General features: G+C 42.8%; 1 long non-coding RNA gene across 1 annotated transcript; it reads right to left on the bottom strand.

Moving 5' to 3' along the window:
- Positions 1 to 1,117: 1,117 nt before the first annotated feature.
- Positions 1,118 to 4,477, bottom strand: LOC138924836 (uncharacterized). Its single transcript, XR_011440143.1, has 2 exons — positions 4,199 to 4,477; positions 1,118 to 1,906 (listed from the first exon to the last, which is right to left on the bottom strand). It is a non-coding gene; the product is annotated as an uncharacterized lncRNA (long non-coding RNA).
- Positions 4,478 to 15,705: the final 11,228 nt, after the last annotated feature.

The following is a 15,705-nucleotide window of genomic DNA, read 5'->3' as shown; positions in this document are numbered from 1 at the left end:
AGAGATTCACCAGATAGAAAGGGCACGTAGACTGGGACAGCAGACGTTTGAGAAATAAGCTGTGCAGATAGAAGACCTAATTTTTTGCTCTGAGGGCTATCCCGCCACCCCATCATTAATAGTTGAGGTATTTTTTGAGGACTAAGATTCTTATCTGCTCCAATATTACATTTCAGTTTATTTCATATTAGGATCATAACTTTTCCTGTATAGCTTTTTTATTTTCCTAGAGTTTTGAATTGCCTTTCCTTTTCTTATTCACTCATTCAGCCTCTTTGTCAAATATTCTCCACATTTTTTTAAACAGAGGAGTAATGTGATCTGATTTAAATTTTAAAAAGATTACTGTAGGGCTTCTGTGGAAATGAGGGGGCAATGGTGGAATCAAGAAGACTTCCAAGGGGACCACTGCATAATCCAGCAAGATACGATGGTACCCTAGGCGAAACTGGTGATAACGGGGATGATGAGAATGGATGAAATCAGCATACAATTTGGAGGTAGTACCACTGAAGGATTTTAATGAGTTAGTCTGTCAAGAAGAATTTATTGTGCTCCTACTATGTGCCAGGCGTAGTTCTAGATGCTGGAATTATAGTGGTGGACAAGGTAGACAGAGTCCCTGCCCTCCAAGAGTTTCTATTGTGATGGGGGAGGAATTGGGCAATAGGCATCTAAAGAAATGAATGACATATTTTAGAAACTGATAAATGCCATTGAGAAGAGAAAATAGAGAAATGTAATAGATGACCAGGGAGGCTGCTTGCTTTTTTTTTTTTTGAAACAAACGTTATTGAAGTGAAATTGCTATAAAACAAAATTCATCCTTTTAGCTGTAAATTTTGATGAGTTTTTACGTATGAATCCACCTGTGCAATCACCACCATCAAGATGGAGAATGTGTCTCTCATCCAGAAGGTTCCCTGGTGCCCCTTTGCAGTTAACAACCACTGATGTGCTTGCTGTCACTGCAGATTTGTTCTGAGGTTAATTACTTTTAAAGAAGATCACTTTTGCTGCCATTGGGGAATGAATTGGAATTGGAACTGGATTGGAGGGGGGCAAAAGGAGCAAGACTAGAGATGATGAGAGAAATGTAAGAATAAAATAATAGAAATAATAATTATTAGCGTTTATTGGACATTTACTCAGTCCCAAGCGCTATGCTTAGTGTTTTCTGCACAATATCCTTTTAATTTTGTTTAATCTCTGCAACAAGCCCTGTGAGGTTTCTCCTGTTTTATGGAGGAGGAAACTGAGGCTCAGAGAGGTTAAGTAATTTGCACAAGATTATGCAGCTAATAAATGGCAGAGTCAGGATTCCAGCCCCAGCGGTTCACCAGACACTGTAACAGCAAACACGTAGTGCTTACCATGCCAGGCCCTGTTCTGAGCACTTCTTCACAGACCTTGAAAGGAGGGTATTATTATTCTAGTTTTAATGAGGAGGAAACTGAGACCCAGAGAAAGTAAATACATATCCTGTAAGCAACTGGCAGGGCAGGTCCTTCTGGTTCTAAAATCCTATTCTTTGAGTGTGTCCTTGCTGTGTTTCAGCCTGAGGGGTGCCTGTGTACACACGCACGGCCAGCAGCTTGTGATGTGGCTTGCTCCTGTTTCCGTGAAACTTCTCCTAACCAGCCTTTCTTGGGCCTCTCTTCCAGCTCTTTCCCTGTGGAGACAGAGGAGGCTCTGTCCTCCCCGGGCCTCGTCTTCTCCTGTACGATGTGGCTGCCTTTCCCCCAGCCTCAGCAAGCTCTCCGATCTCCAGTGACCCTCAACCCATAAGTGAGGAGAGGGGGAGGAGAGAATGCATTCCAGAGTAACACGGGGCTGGCTGGTCACTGAGCGATCGCCTGGCCAGACCGGTTGAGACATGCTTACACAACCAGTGTGAACGCTGTACCTGGGCCAGAAAAAACAGACACAGAGAATTTTAATGCCAAACTTGAAATGACGAACAAAATGTTCCTTTTGGGATTTCTGACGCAGGAGTGAGGATTTTAAATATTGTGTGTTTGTTTAACAGTTGGGGATAAGTTTCAACTAGGAGATGAAAATGAACAGCTAGTAAATAATTTTCAAAGCCAGAATCGAAAGTCCACTGAGGAGGCATTTCAGAGGGCTTTGTATGTAAGGAGAGAAATGCCAACTCTTCTCTCTAAGTTTGCCAGGAAGGAGAGATCTGAATTTCTCCTTCTACCGAAGGAGACCTCTGACCCCCGCGCCCCCACTGTCCTTGTGGCTTTACCACTTTCTGCCCTGGTACCTGGGGAGACAGGTGACGGGTGAGCCACCTCCAAGATGACTATGACTTAATTGCAACATGTGACTTGGGCTTTGGGAGACTTCTGTCCAGGCAGCTGGACCCGTGAGGTTTGAGGGTGCTGGCCGCATGTCTGACGGAGAAGGGAGCTTAAAACCTGAGGGACCAGACGTCAGACATGCGGGAGACGGCGATCCTGGATGTCACCAAGACACAGAACATGGCTGCAGACACCTAGTGGGTGAAGGAGTATGTGGGGGACAGAAGTATGACTTAGATATATTACTCTTAATCTAGATGTCCTCTTATTCCAAGTACTGACCCCACAAGAAGATGACACCAGCCTACTAAATAAGACAGAGATACTATTAAGTTATAAAGTTTGCTGTTAATTGTCTACCTTGACGGAAAAGAACGATGATCCAGATCTAAGACAGCAGCTAATTCTACTTAGTCATGCTCTATGGTATGTAGCCGTAGGGATATAAGCAGACTTCACATAAGCATAAGCTGTTTAATAATAAGTCATCTTTGTGTAGCACTTCATAATTTTACAAAGTTCTTTTATATGGGTTACCCCATATCCCACGCAAAGAGCTTTGACTTCACCCAGATCATCCGCCTGCAAGGTCTTTGCTCATAGCTTCTACACACGCTGGGGCACTGGGGCATGTGACTTGGAGCCCAGATACCTGCAATAAAATGCTGGCTCCACTCTATGTGACCTTGGGTAAGTCATCTAAGCCCTCAGTGTTTCAATGTCTTTCCCAATAAAGTGGGGATAATGCCACTTCCCCCAAGGGGCTATGGTAAAGTGTACATGAGGTAGTATATGAAAAGTTTTTTGTAACGGACAGATGGAGCCAGCTAGTGGAGAGGAGTCACAGGCCAAGTTAGAGAATTAGTACTCTGTCTTCTGTGCAATGGGGAGCCATAGCAGTTTATGGAGAGAGGTGGTTCTTTTCCTGATCTCGCCCAGATTTTCTTTGTCTATCCTGAATCCTTCTAATTTCTTGGACTTTGGATCTCTTTCCCCTGACAGTGTCCAGCAAATCCTGATTGAGAACTAGAAGAGCGAGAAAACTGTTGACAAGTGGCTACAGCAATAAACACCCAGGAAAGCAAGGAGAGGGAATAAGTTTCCAAAAGACAGAGCAGGATATAAGGTAGAATACAATTTAAAAAGAGAGAAAAACAACTTGACATCAGTTTATAAGAATCTCCTGTAGATTCCAGGGCAACAGTTTTTCTGTGATGGCTGCATGGTCATGGACACCCCAGGGGTAATGGCTCCAGACTCTTCATAGGAGGGACCCTTGAGAGGTGAGTAGGGTGGGCTGGGGCACATGGGCACATGCCATGGGGCTGCTTTTGCATGGCAAGCCATTTTTTCCTTTCAAATCGTAATTAAAAATCATTGATCTGGAATCAGACTTCATGAGTTCAAATCCCCCTTTGCCACTTACTAGCTGTGTGACCTTGGGCAAATTACTTAATCTCTTTGTGCCTCATTTTCTTCATATGCAAAATGGCGATAATAACAGTATCCATTTCATAAGGTTGTTGTAAAGATTAAATGAAGTAATATGTGTAAAGCTCTTAGAATACTGCATAGCCCACAATAAATACTATATAATCTTACGTTATTATTATTTTTGTTGTTGTTGTTATATGTTGACTTGAAGGGAGTTAGAGGGCCAGGATGGGGATTATGGGAGGACGAATTCTCCCCAAATGACCTGGCACCACCAGTGATTATGAGGTTTGTCCCGGTGCACCCCTCACTTCTGCCAGCCTTTTCTATCTTCTTTATGTCCATCCCCACAGCCTTGGTGGTCTCAGGCAGAGCCCCATGGGACACCCCCACCCTTCCCAGGATGGATCCTGCCCAGACTAGATCCTATATTTTGGCTCTTCTTGTCATCCGCTCACCTCTATTCCATGGCCTGTTCCTTCTTGGTTACCTGTCTCAGAAAGCCACCTCTGTGAAGGGTAGGAGAAGACCTGGAGACCGATGATCCAGCAGAGGGTGAAAAGCAGGAGGCAGGCGGAATTGCTGGGTTGATAGCTCTGAGTAGGAAAGACGGACTGGAAACTCTGAGTAGGAATGAGTGTACAAGCAGAGGCGATGTCTCCTGTCCACACCTCTGAGACTAGTTTCCTCTTCACAGTGACACGTGGCCTTTGACAGTTCCCAACCTCACACCTCATAGCTTCATCATCAGACCAGAGCTAAAATTTGCTCTCTTTGGAGCCAAGTTAAAAAAATATTTGGCTCAGATGACAATCCCTGGATCAATGAACTGTAGCCAGGGGTCCAGGGTTCTATTCTCAGCCTAGCTTCAGTCAAAGGCCCATCGCTTGATTAATCAGTGGGGCCTTGGGTGTGGGTGGGATCTCTGAGAGGATGGCATCTTCCATTTAAACCACATAATAAGAGCATTTCCCAGAAAGGGAGGTGGATAGATACATGGATGCTATTTTAGGCCAGCGGTTAAATATCTCCTACATCTGCAAAGTGAAAAAGGCAGTTTATAAACCATTTTATGGTAAAATTTAGTTGACAAATAATTAAAAAGTTAAACATTTATATATAACAGCATACATGTATAGTGAATATATTTTATAGTATTATATATTTCTTATTATTTTAATTTATAATATATTATAAATATTTATAAAACTGGAAGGTTATATAACATAAAATTAACCACTAACAGTATTTTTCCAGAGTAATACAAATTAGGATAATTCTCCAGGCTAGATCACATGATAAGTTACAAAGCAAGTCTTAGCAAATTTAAGAAGATTGAAATCATACCAAATATCTTTTCTGATTACATTTTTAAAAAACTAGAAATCAATAACAGGAGGAGAGCTGTAAAATTCACAGATATGTGGAAATTAAACAACACATTCCTAAACAACCAATGGATCAAAGAGGAAATCAAAAGGGAAATAAAAAAATATCTTGAGGGGCTGGCCTCGTGACCAAGTGGTTGAGCTCACAGGCTCTGCTTCGGCCGCCCAGGGTTCCCCCCGTTCGAGTCCTGGGCGTGGACATGGCACCGTTCATCAAGCCATGCTGAGGCGGTGTCCCACATGCCACAACCAGAGGCACTCACAACTAGAATATACAACTATGTACCGGGAGGCTTTGGGAAGAAAAAAAAAAGAAGATTGGCAACAGTTTTTAGCTCAGGTGCCAATCTTTAAAAAAAAAAATCTTGAAACAAACAAAAATGAAAAACAAAACCGCAATGAGATTTCACCTCACACTCATTAGAATGACTGTTATCAAAAAGTCAAGTGATAACAAGTGTTGGTGAGAATGTGGAGAACAGGGACCCTAGTGCACTACTGGTGGAAAGGTAAATTGGTGCAGCCACTGTGGAGAACAGCATGGAGGTTCCTCAAAAAATTAAAAATAGAGGGGCTGGCCCCGTGGCCGAGTGGTTAAGTTTGCGCGCTCCGCTGCAGGCGGCCCAGTGTTTCGTTAGTTCGAATCCTGGGCGCGGACATGGCACTGCTCATCAGACCACGCTGAGGCAGCGTCCCACATGCCACAACTAGAAGAACCCACAACGAAGAATACACAACTATGTGCCGGGGGGCTTTGGGGATAAAAAGGAAAAAATAAAATCTTTAAAAAAAAAAAAAAAAATTAAAAATAGACCTACCCTATGATCCAGCAATTCCACTTCTGGGTATATATTCAAAGGCAAAGAAAACAGGATCTTGAAGAGATATCTGCACTCCCATGTTCATTGCAGCATTGTTCACAACAGCCAAGACATGGAAACAAGTGTTCGTGGATGGATGAACGGACAAACAAGATGTGGTATATGTATACATATACACATATGTATGTATGTATCTATGTATGCACACACGAAGGGAATATTATTCAGACACAAGAAAGAAGGAAATCCAACCTGGATAGATCTAGAGGGAAATGGGGAGATGTTGGTCAAAGAGTACAAAGTTCTGCCTATAAGACAATTAAGTTCTGGGGATCTAACATGCAGTATGGTTATTATAGTTAATAATACTGTATTATATACTTGCACGTTGCTAAGAGAGTAGATCTTAAATGTTCTCACCACACACACAAGAAGGTAATTATGTAACTTGATGGTGTTAGCTAATGCTATGGTGGTAATCATTTTGCAATATCTGTGTATCAAATCAACACATTGTACACCTTAAGCTTACACACTATTATATGTTTGTTATATCTTAATAAAGCTGGAAAAAAATTCAAAAATTCAAAAGTTAAACATGCATGTATAATAGCATATACGTATAATGAATATATTTATAGTATGATATATTTACAATATACATTTATATTATATTAATTTATAATATATTATACATACATATAAAACTAGAAGGTTATATAACATAAAATTAGCCACTAACAGTGTTTTTCCAGAGTAATAGAAATGAGGATAATCCTTATTTTTAAATTTTATTTCTAACATTGCTACAATTAACATGTACTCGTATTTTGTCTAATAAATGAAAAAGGCAGCATTTCATGCTCATCACGGGTGTGGGCCTCTCCAAGCCTGACACTCTTCAAATTCTTGGAGGGAGCCACTGCTTTCCACACAATCTAGTTTTGTAGCAGTTGCATATCCTTCCAGCCATCTGCTCAAGCAAGAGTAGAGGTGTTTTAGTTTGTTGGTGGTGGCATTTAGAGGGGACATATTTGATCAGTTTCTCCTGCATCTTCAATCTATGACACTTTTTGGTGGCTTGGTTGCAGAGCTTTGTCTTAGAATTTTGATGTGTTCTGCTGGACCCCGTTCCGGTGGAAAGTGTTTCTCTTCCTGTTTGCTTCCTGCAGACGGCCCCACTTGCAGGTCTGTGGGAATGGATGGTTCCTTATCTTCCAGTCCCAACTCTCCCTCAGTCTTTCACAGGGTAGGGGTCTGTCTGAGTTTCAGGGGCCATTCACCACAATCTCTGTCTCTGTTCATTTGCCCATCTATGTTTATGCCCTTCCTTCTCCAGCATTGGCACAGTTTGGGGCAAAATCATTTCAAAATAATTTCCTGCCTTTTGCAATCGTCTTTCTCTATGAAGATTTTTCGCTCTTCTCCTCCCCAGCCAGCCTTGTAGGGTTGTCCTTTGATGCCCCAGTGTCCTGTCCTGTAATTGTGCACAGCCTCTTCATGGAGGCTTTTCATGATCTCTGGGCTCAGACCTGGAACCAGAGCCTGAAAGAGCCTCCCCTCCCTCTGCAGGAACGGCTTCAGCGGATTGTAACATTTCTCACACTGGTTTCTGTTCTCCTTTACGCAAAGAAAGAGAAGTTTGCCAACCGCAGCCATCCTCGCTAGGTATTTACTGGTCTCCTTGTGACTCAGCAGGGAAATGCTCCGGATGTCAGGCCTGGATAGAAATGTTGCCTTCTCTCCCTCTGTCCCTCTGTCCCTCTCTCTCCCCCTCCCTCCCATCCTGCCTTCCTCCCTTCCTCCACTCCTCCCACCTGTCTTTCCTTTCTGACTGGTTAATGGATGCGTTTGGAAAGAAGTGCCCCCACTCTGCAGCTTCTGGATTGTAACAGGTGGGATTCTTGTTGTAGGATATAGTTTCAGCTGCATGTCCAGACACCAAAATTAACAGTGAATTACACAAGACAGACGTTTCTTTCTTCCTCATGGAAAAATCTGGAATGATATGGTATCTCCTCTCTATTAATCTCTCAGGGGTTCAAACTCCTTTAGTCTTTTTGCTCTGCCATCCTACAGTCCAAGATGGCTCCAGCAGCAGGAATGGAGAAAGGAAGGACAAGCCTCGGCCCTTTAAGGCACAGCACAAATGTTCCGCACATCTTGCTTTGCTCACTTAATTTGGTCAGAACTTAGTTACATTGTCACACCTCACTGCAAGACAGGCTGAAACTGTGGGTTCTCCTTCTGAGCAGCCATGCATTCAGCTAAAAATTTCATTATCATGGATGAAGGGAATAATGCGTATTGTGGGACAGACGTCTGGCAGTCTCTGCCACACAGAAAAAGTCAATTCTTTTGGGAGATCTCCAGTAACAACTTCTTCCTTGATAGTCTTCAGTGTTCGGAAGGTTTAATAATTGCATTTCTGTACCTATGGGTAAAATGGTTGGAATTTCTCTGGGAGGATTGGACTAGACTGGCAGACTCCAGGAATTCTCCTTTTCTAATGTACCCAGTGTCCCTTAAGCGCAGAGAATTGAGAAGAGTTTGGAGACATTTCTTGTGATGAATCAGTTCTGGTCTTTGGGTTGCCTCCTTTGCAGGTTAGAGATTCTTACTTTTTTTTTTAAACAGTTTTGTTGAGGTATAATTTATATACCTCAAATTCACGTATTGAACTGTATGTAATGTACAGTTTGATATCTTTTTTTTACTAAATTTATACAATTTGTGAAACCATCCCCCGGTCCAGTAATAAAAAATTTTCTTCGTCCAAAATGTTTTCCTGCACCTGTTTGAAGTCAATTCCCACTTGCACTCCAGGTTTTCCTAGGCAACCACTGATCTGCTTTCTGTCACTATAGATTTACCTTTTCTAGAAATTTGATATAAATAGAATCATACAATAGGTAGTCTTTTGTGTCTGGCTTGTTTTACCTAGAATAATCTTTTGGGGCTTATCCATGTTGTTGCATATCTCAATAGTTCACTCTTTTTTATTGCTGAATTGTATTCTATTATATGGATTTACCACATTTTGTTTATCCATTCACCAGTGATGGACTTTTGGATTACTTCCAGTTTGGGGGTAATATAAATAACACTACTGTGAAATTCAAATTGCCTTAATTTCATTTCTCTTGAGTAGATACCTGGGAATGGAAGTGCCGGTTCATATGGTATGTTTAACTTTTTTTTTTTTAATAAATTTTTTCTCTTTCTTTTTTTTTAAGATTTTATTTTTTTCCTTTTTCTCCCCAAGGCCCCCGGTACACAGGTGTATATTCTTAGTTGTGGGTCCTTCTAGTTGTGGTATATGGGATGCCGCCTCAGCATGGTCTGGTGAGCAGTGCCATGTCCACGCCCAGGATTCGAACCGGCGAAACCCTGGGCCGCCGCAGTGGAGCTCGAGAACTTAACCACTCAGCCATGGGGCTGGCTGGGTATGTTTAACTTTTTAAGAAACTGCCAAACTGTTTCCCAAAGAGGCTGTACCATTTTACAGTCCCACTAGCAATATATGACGGTTCTGGTTTTTCCATGTCCTCACCAGTACTTAGCATTGTCTGTCTTTTGTATTATAGCCATACCAGTATGTGTGCAGTGGTATCCCATTCTGGTTTTAATTTGCATTTCCCTGATGATTAATCATAGTGAGTACATGAAAAGCTGTAAAATTCCCTCTGAGCACAGCTTAAGCTGCATCCCATAAATTTTGTTTTCATTTTCATTCAATTCAAGTTATTTCCTGGGGCCGGCTCTGTGATCAAGTGGTTAAGTTCGCGCGCTCCACTGTGGCGGCCCAGGGTTCGGATGCTGGGCGCGGACATGGCACCACTGGTCAGGCCATGTTGAGGCAGCATCCCACATCCCACAACTAGAAGGACCTGCAACTAAGATATACAACTGTGTACAGGAGGAGGGTTGGGGAGATAAAGCAGAAAAAAAACCAAAAAAAGATTGGCAACACTTGTTAGCCCAGGTGCCAATCCTTAAAACAAACAAAACAAAGTTATTTCCTAATTTCCCATGTGATTCTTTTCTTTAACCCAAGGATTATTGAGACATATTTTGCTTAATTTCTAAATATTTGGGGGACTTTCAAATTTCTTCTTGTTGAATTCTAATTTAATTCCTCTGTGGTTGGGAAACAATTTTTGTAAGATTTCAATCTTTTAAATTTTATTGGGACTTATTTTAAGGCCTTGCATATCATTTATTGTAGAGAATGCCTCATGTGCGCTTGAAAGAAAGTATGTTCTGCTGCTGTTGAGTAGAGCGTCCTACAACTATCAGTTAGGTCACGTTGGTTAACAATGGTGTTCAAGTCTTTCTATCTTACTAACTCTCTGTCTAACTGTTTTATCACTATTCAAGAGAGGAACACTGGAATCTCCAACTGTAATTATTGAGTCGTCTATTTTTCCTTTCCATTCTGTTCATTTTGCTGCATGTTATTTTGGAGTTCTATTGTTAGGCATATACATTATAAATTTTATACCTTCCAGATGTAAGGACATTATAAAATGCCTCTATTTGTCTCTAGGAATATTTCTATTCTTAAAGTTGATTAATATAGCCATTTGAGCTCTCTTACAATTGCTATTTGCACAGTATATCTTTTTACTTCCAATCTGTTTGTGTTTTGGATCTAAAGTGTGTCTCTTGTTGACGGCATACAGTTGGGTCTTCCTTTCATAGCCAGTCCCACAATTTCTACCTGTGATTGGGATGTTTAGACCATTTATACTACTGTAATTATTGATGTCATTGGATTTATATCTGTCATTTTGCTATTTATTTTCTTTAGGTCTTATGTCACTTTTGTTCCGTTCCTCATTTACTGCCATCTTTTGTGTTAAAAAAATTTTGGTGTGCCGTTTTAGTTCCTCTCCTGATTTTTAAAAACTTCTTTTAAAATGTCATTTTCTTAATAGTTGCTCTAGAGCAATGTTTCTCAATGGGGGCCAATATTGCTCCCCCAGTCCTGCCAGAAGACACTTGGAAATGTCTGGAGACGGTTTGGGTTGTCACAGCCCAGCAGGGGCATTCAGAGACCAGCCATTTCTCCAATCAGCCTTGGCATTAGCCTTCAGCTTGGCTCTCACAGGTCTCCCCATGTGTGTGAGCACTGTCCCAGTCAGCTGGCTCTGTATGGAGAGCTTATTCCAGCCCTTCAATGGCTCTCTCATTTCCGGGGTCTCACTGCTAAATTTCTGTATGTCTTCTGTTTGCCTCAACCAGGGCCACAAGCTCAGGCTAGAAGAGCTGTGGGTTGTCCCTGTTCACGTTCCACCTAGTTTGCTACTTTTCCTGATAACGCAGTGGTGTGTTTTCACCTTCTGCCTGAAATCCAGCCTGCCCCCTCTGGCAGCAAAGCTGCTGATTTTCCAGTCAGCTCTGCCATTCTCACCTGTTGAGTGGGGATGGGAGAGTGGCCACAGGCAAGGAGATCACAGATTCCTTCTGATCCCACCTGAAGAGCTAGCAATTCTTCATGAATAAATTATTCTCAATTTGTAGTTTACCTTTGGTTAATTTCCAGAGACCTTAAACCATTGTTTTTGACAATTTTGTCCAATTTTAGACTTGTTTTTGGAAGAGAGGATTTGCCAACCTCTTCAGTCTAGAAGTCTCCCCACTACTTTGGAGTTCAAGTTTGCATCATAAAACCTGGCAACTTTAGGATAGTCATGTTCACCCCTGAAGGGGGTGAACAGCGTCCTTGAGGATATCCGGGTCCATGATTCTCTAGAAAGCAGAGAAAACTAAAGGTAAAAGTTCTTTGAAAACTGTAGGCCCTCTCCTACCAGCAGTCAAGCAAGTATTTTCTATATTTCATTCAGAACAACTGATTCTGAGGCCCCAATAGGGTTCTGATCCATGGGGAACAAGTCCCTCAAAGCTGGTGGGTTTAATCCCCAGAGAACTAGCTTCCTGAGGTCTTACACTGTGAGAGCTGCTCTCTCTAGCATGTTGGTCTCCCCATTCTCTCATCTTTCCACTGTATGTGCACACACACACACACATACTCCTGTGTGTGTACATAGATATACTGGCAGTTTGCTTTCTAGAGCAATCCAACTCAGGCTTCAGTAAGACCAATAACTTATATCTGAGGTGCCCCAGTCTAGGCCCTGGATGGGGCTATTGAAGACATTCTCCTCCAAGCGCCAAAAATCCAGGGCCACACCTTGTTCTTCATGCAACTGATTTATGTTGAAGCACCTGCGATGGAGCCCAGCACTGTGCCAGGGGCTAGAGACGTGGCAGTGAACATGCCATAGTACCTACTGTAGGGGAACTTTCAGTACCACGGAGCAGACACAAATAAACAAGTATTTACAATAAAGTGTGATGAGCATAATGGCAGGAGAGGTACAGGCTGTTTGTCAATAGGAACTCCGGTAAGATGGAACACTTGGGCTAGACTTGGGGGATCGGAGATGGCTCCTTGGAAGAAGTCATGTCCGCACCGAGACTAAGGAATGAGTCAAGAGTCAGGCGGGCAGCTAGCTTACGCTGTGTATGATTCCTGAATGACCAAACCAAGGTAAGATTAACTCACCTCCCACCCACTCACCTTATTTCCTGATCACCCTCTGCTTTGCTTCCTGGCCTCACCCTGCCTGTATAATTTGGTTTGTGATCTTCCAGGAATGCCAGCTGATATTAATATTGATTTGAGCCAGATAGATTTAGAAAGGTAAGTATCTAGCTGTAAAAACAATCCTTGGCCTGGTGATTGAGAAACAAACTCCCAAATTTCCTGGCAGCTTCTGAGTGTGATATGTAAAACCAGTTGACAGGGCGTCTCTAGAAGAGATTCATGCCTCTGGTGGGGGCTGGACTAGATAACCCTGAAATTCTAGTCCTGAAATTCTGCCCTTGAGTAACTGGGTGATGTTGGACAAGTTTCTTAATGTCTCTGGGCCCCCTTGTTTTCTTTATTAGTAAAAAGAGAGGGATAAGTCAGTCCCTAGTTGCCTTCCGCCTCTAATATGGAGTTAATCAAGTTATTGGCAAAGCTGGATAGAAATGCTCTAGAATGGGTGGTGTCACAGAAACCATTCTGAGAACGACTCTGCCTACAGTGCAGAGTAGAGTTTAGGAACAGAAGTAGAGGGCTTGCAATCTACCCTAGCAGCTCTCCCAGCTTACCCCGGACGTCTCTCATAGGTCTCTCTCCTACATGTGGTTGAAAACATTGTGTCTCTGTAGATTGTACCTGTTTATAAATGTTATTGATTGAAGTAAATCGATGTATCTCTAGGGACAGACAGCAAAGGGCACACATTGCTTCATATCTCCACACTTACTACTCTGCCAAGTTACGCTACATTCCTCTGTCTTACTAACTAGCTTTCCTGGAAGAACTCCTGCTTCTAACTGGGATGAGGGAAAAACCTGTAGGAAGTGAGGTAGACCCACTCTAGGGCCCATTACAGGGGTCCAGACACTATACGGAAGTTTAAGCCAAATGCACAGGTGGCCACTAACTCCAATATATGCCAAGTCCTGAAAAATCCCACAACAAATGTGACTCAGAAGTCTTGGCTGAATATGAAAGTCTTGAGTATGCTTGAAGAGTTAACCCAACTTTTCCAGTTTCCAAGTTCCAGTTTTGGAATAAACAACTTCCCTTTTAACACTGCCACTGGGAGTGGAAGATGGTAGACAATCTTTCCATTCATTGTGAGCCCCGGGTTCTTGTATGATCCAGGGAACAGGGGAGGGGCGGCCCAAGAGTGTCAGACTTCCGCAGCCAATAGTGTGTGTGTGTGTGTGTGTGTGTGCACGCGCGCACGGGCAGGGAATGTCAGGTTGGTTTTCATATCATTTGGGGAAAATTAAATGCGAATAACTGAGCTGTTCGTTAGTGACAAAGGTACAAGCAAAATTTTACCACAGGGCCATTCTAACCCGCCATTGGTGATGTCTTTTTGACTGTCCAGGAGAAGAGAAAAGTACCTTATAGTAAGCGTCAGTCACTAGCTCTTTCAAAGTGAGAGTTTCTGCTGTCCTGGGTTTGAAGGCCCTCAGTAAGATGGGTGGAAAAATCGAGTAATACTAGCAGCCAACATTTAATGAGCCTTTTTTATGTGCCAAGCCCTGGGCTAAGTGTTTACATAGAAATGTTTACACACATTATCACCTTGGAGCTTGTGAAGTGTTATTTCTCCTGTTTTGTAGAAGAGGAAACAGACTCAGAGAGGTTATATAACTCGTCCAAGGTCACACAGCCAATAGTCTTGATCTGAAGCAAATTTGTCTCGAGAAAGTCATCGAACCCTTGTCTCTGGATGACATTCTGCACTTTGATCATGAGCAAATACCAGGAGGTCACTGCCTGTCAGTCTAGGAGGGTGGTCCTTCCACGTTGGAACGCTCCACTGTTCGTGCTGCAACTAAGCAGCCACTTGTGCTGTTTTGTGAGTGTTCCTGACACCTCCTCTTCTCAGACTGTCATTTCCTAGATGTCACTGCGTATAGTGGTAAGATGAGGATTACTATATCTTGCCTCTCAGAGTAGCTTTGAGGCTTAAGAGAGGGAGTGTCAGCGAAGAGCTTTCCTCGGAGCAGGGCATCGCGATAAGCTTAGGATAGACAGCGGTTTGAACATGATCAGTCCTCTTACCAATTCCTTGTTCCTCCACCATGTATATTTTTATCTCTGCTTCTTTTCTCTAAGTCAATTTCCCATCAAAGTTATGATCGCATACTTTTTTTTTTTGAGGAAGACGTTGCCAATCTTCCCCCCCTTTTTTTTCCCTCCCCAAAGCCCCAGTACATAGTTGTATGTCCTAGTTGTAAGTCATCCAAGTTCTTCTCTGTGTGACGCCGCCACAGCTTGGCTTGATGAGGGATGTGTAGGTCCATGCCCAGGATCTGAACCATGAGCCCCGGGGATCCCCGAAGCAGAGCACGTGAATTTAACCCCTTGGCCACGGGGCTGCCCCGATCCCATACTTCTTTGAAAACTGGACTTTGGAGTAGGCTTCCAAAAATTCAAAGTAACTTCATCTACTCGATTATCACATACGCACATTGTCTAACCACTGCACTCCTCTCATTCCAGTTAAACTGCAATGGTTTGCAAATCCACAGACATGGGATTCATTGCCCCTGTATTGATCATTTGTTTTAAGGAAACAAATGGGAAGCTGGGGACACTAGAGGGTCCTATTTCCTAAGAGGGATCTGCAGCTCTGGTTAGAATCAAGCTCACCTTTCAGTCTTTGTTCTAGAGATTGAAACCTATCCTTGCCAACATGCGCAGAAGGGGAAAACATGTGCTAGATTGTCCTCCCCACGTTCTCCACCCTAGCAATTCCCACTGGTCATTCGAGGCGCCCTGTAAGCATCCTCTCCTTCAGGAAGCCTTTCCTGAATCCCTCTCATGTGAGGTGACTCTCCTCTCAGCACCCACAGCTTGCGCGCTTCTCATCCTTTATTGTCATGGTGCCTGATGATCTTGCCCTGTAGACTCTGTGCTCCTTGAGGGCAGCAACATTGTTTCCATTTCTGTACCCTACCCATAGCACCATGCCCTGCTCATTGGAAGTGTTCAATAATGTTTGTGGAATGAATGTCGCATAGTTATTTGCTTCCTGACAAGAAGGTGAGTTTGGCGGGCGTATTTTCCCCTTATAGCAATATTGTTTATATTGTTCCTGAGCAGATAACCAGGGAATGCTGGATTGTACATTTAGCAAACCTCACCTGTGCTGACCCTGAGGGCTCGTCTGTTTT

This window comes from Equus caballus, chromosome 6 (genome assembly GCF_041296265.1).
Source record: "Equus caballus isolate H_3958 breed thoroughbred chromosome 6, TB-T2T, whole genome shotgun sequence".
NCBI classification, from domain to species: Eukaryota; Metazoa; Chordata; class Mammalia; order Perissodactyla; family Equidae; genus Equus; species Equus caballus.
Note: the sequence above shows the minus strand (reverse complement) of the source record. Positions and strands in the feature narration are given on the sequence as shown.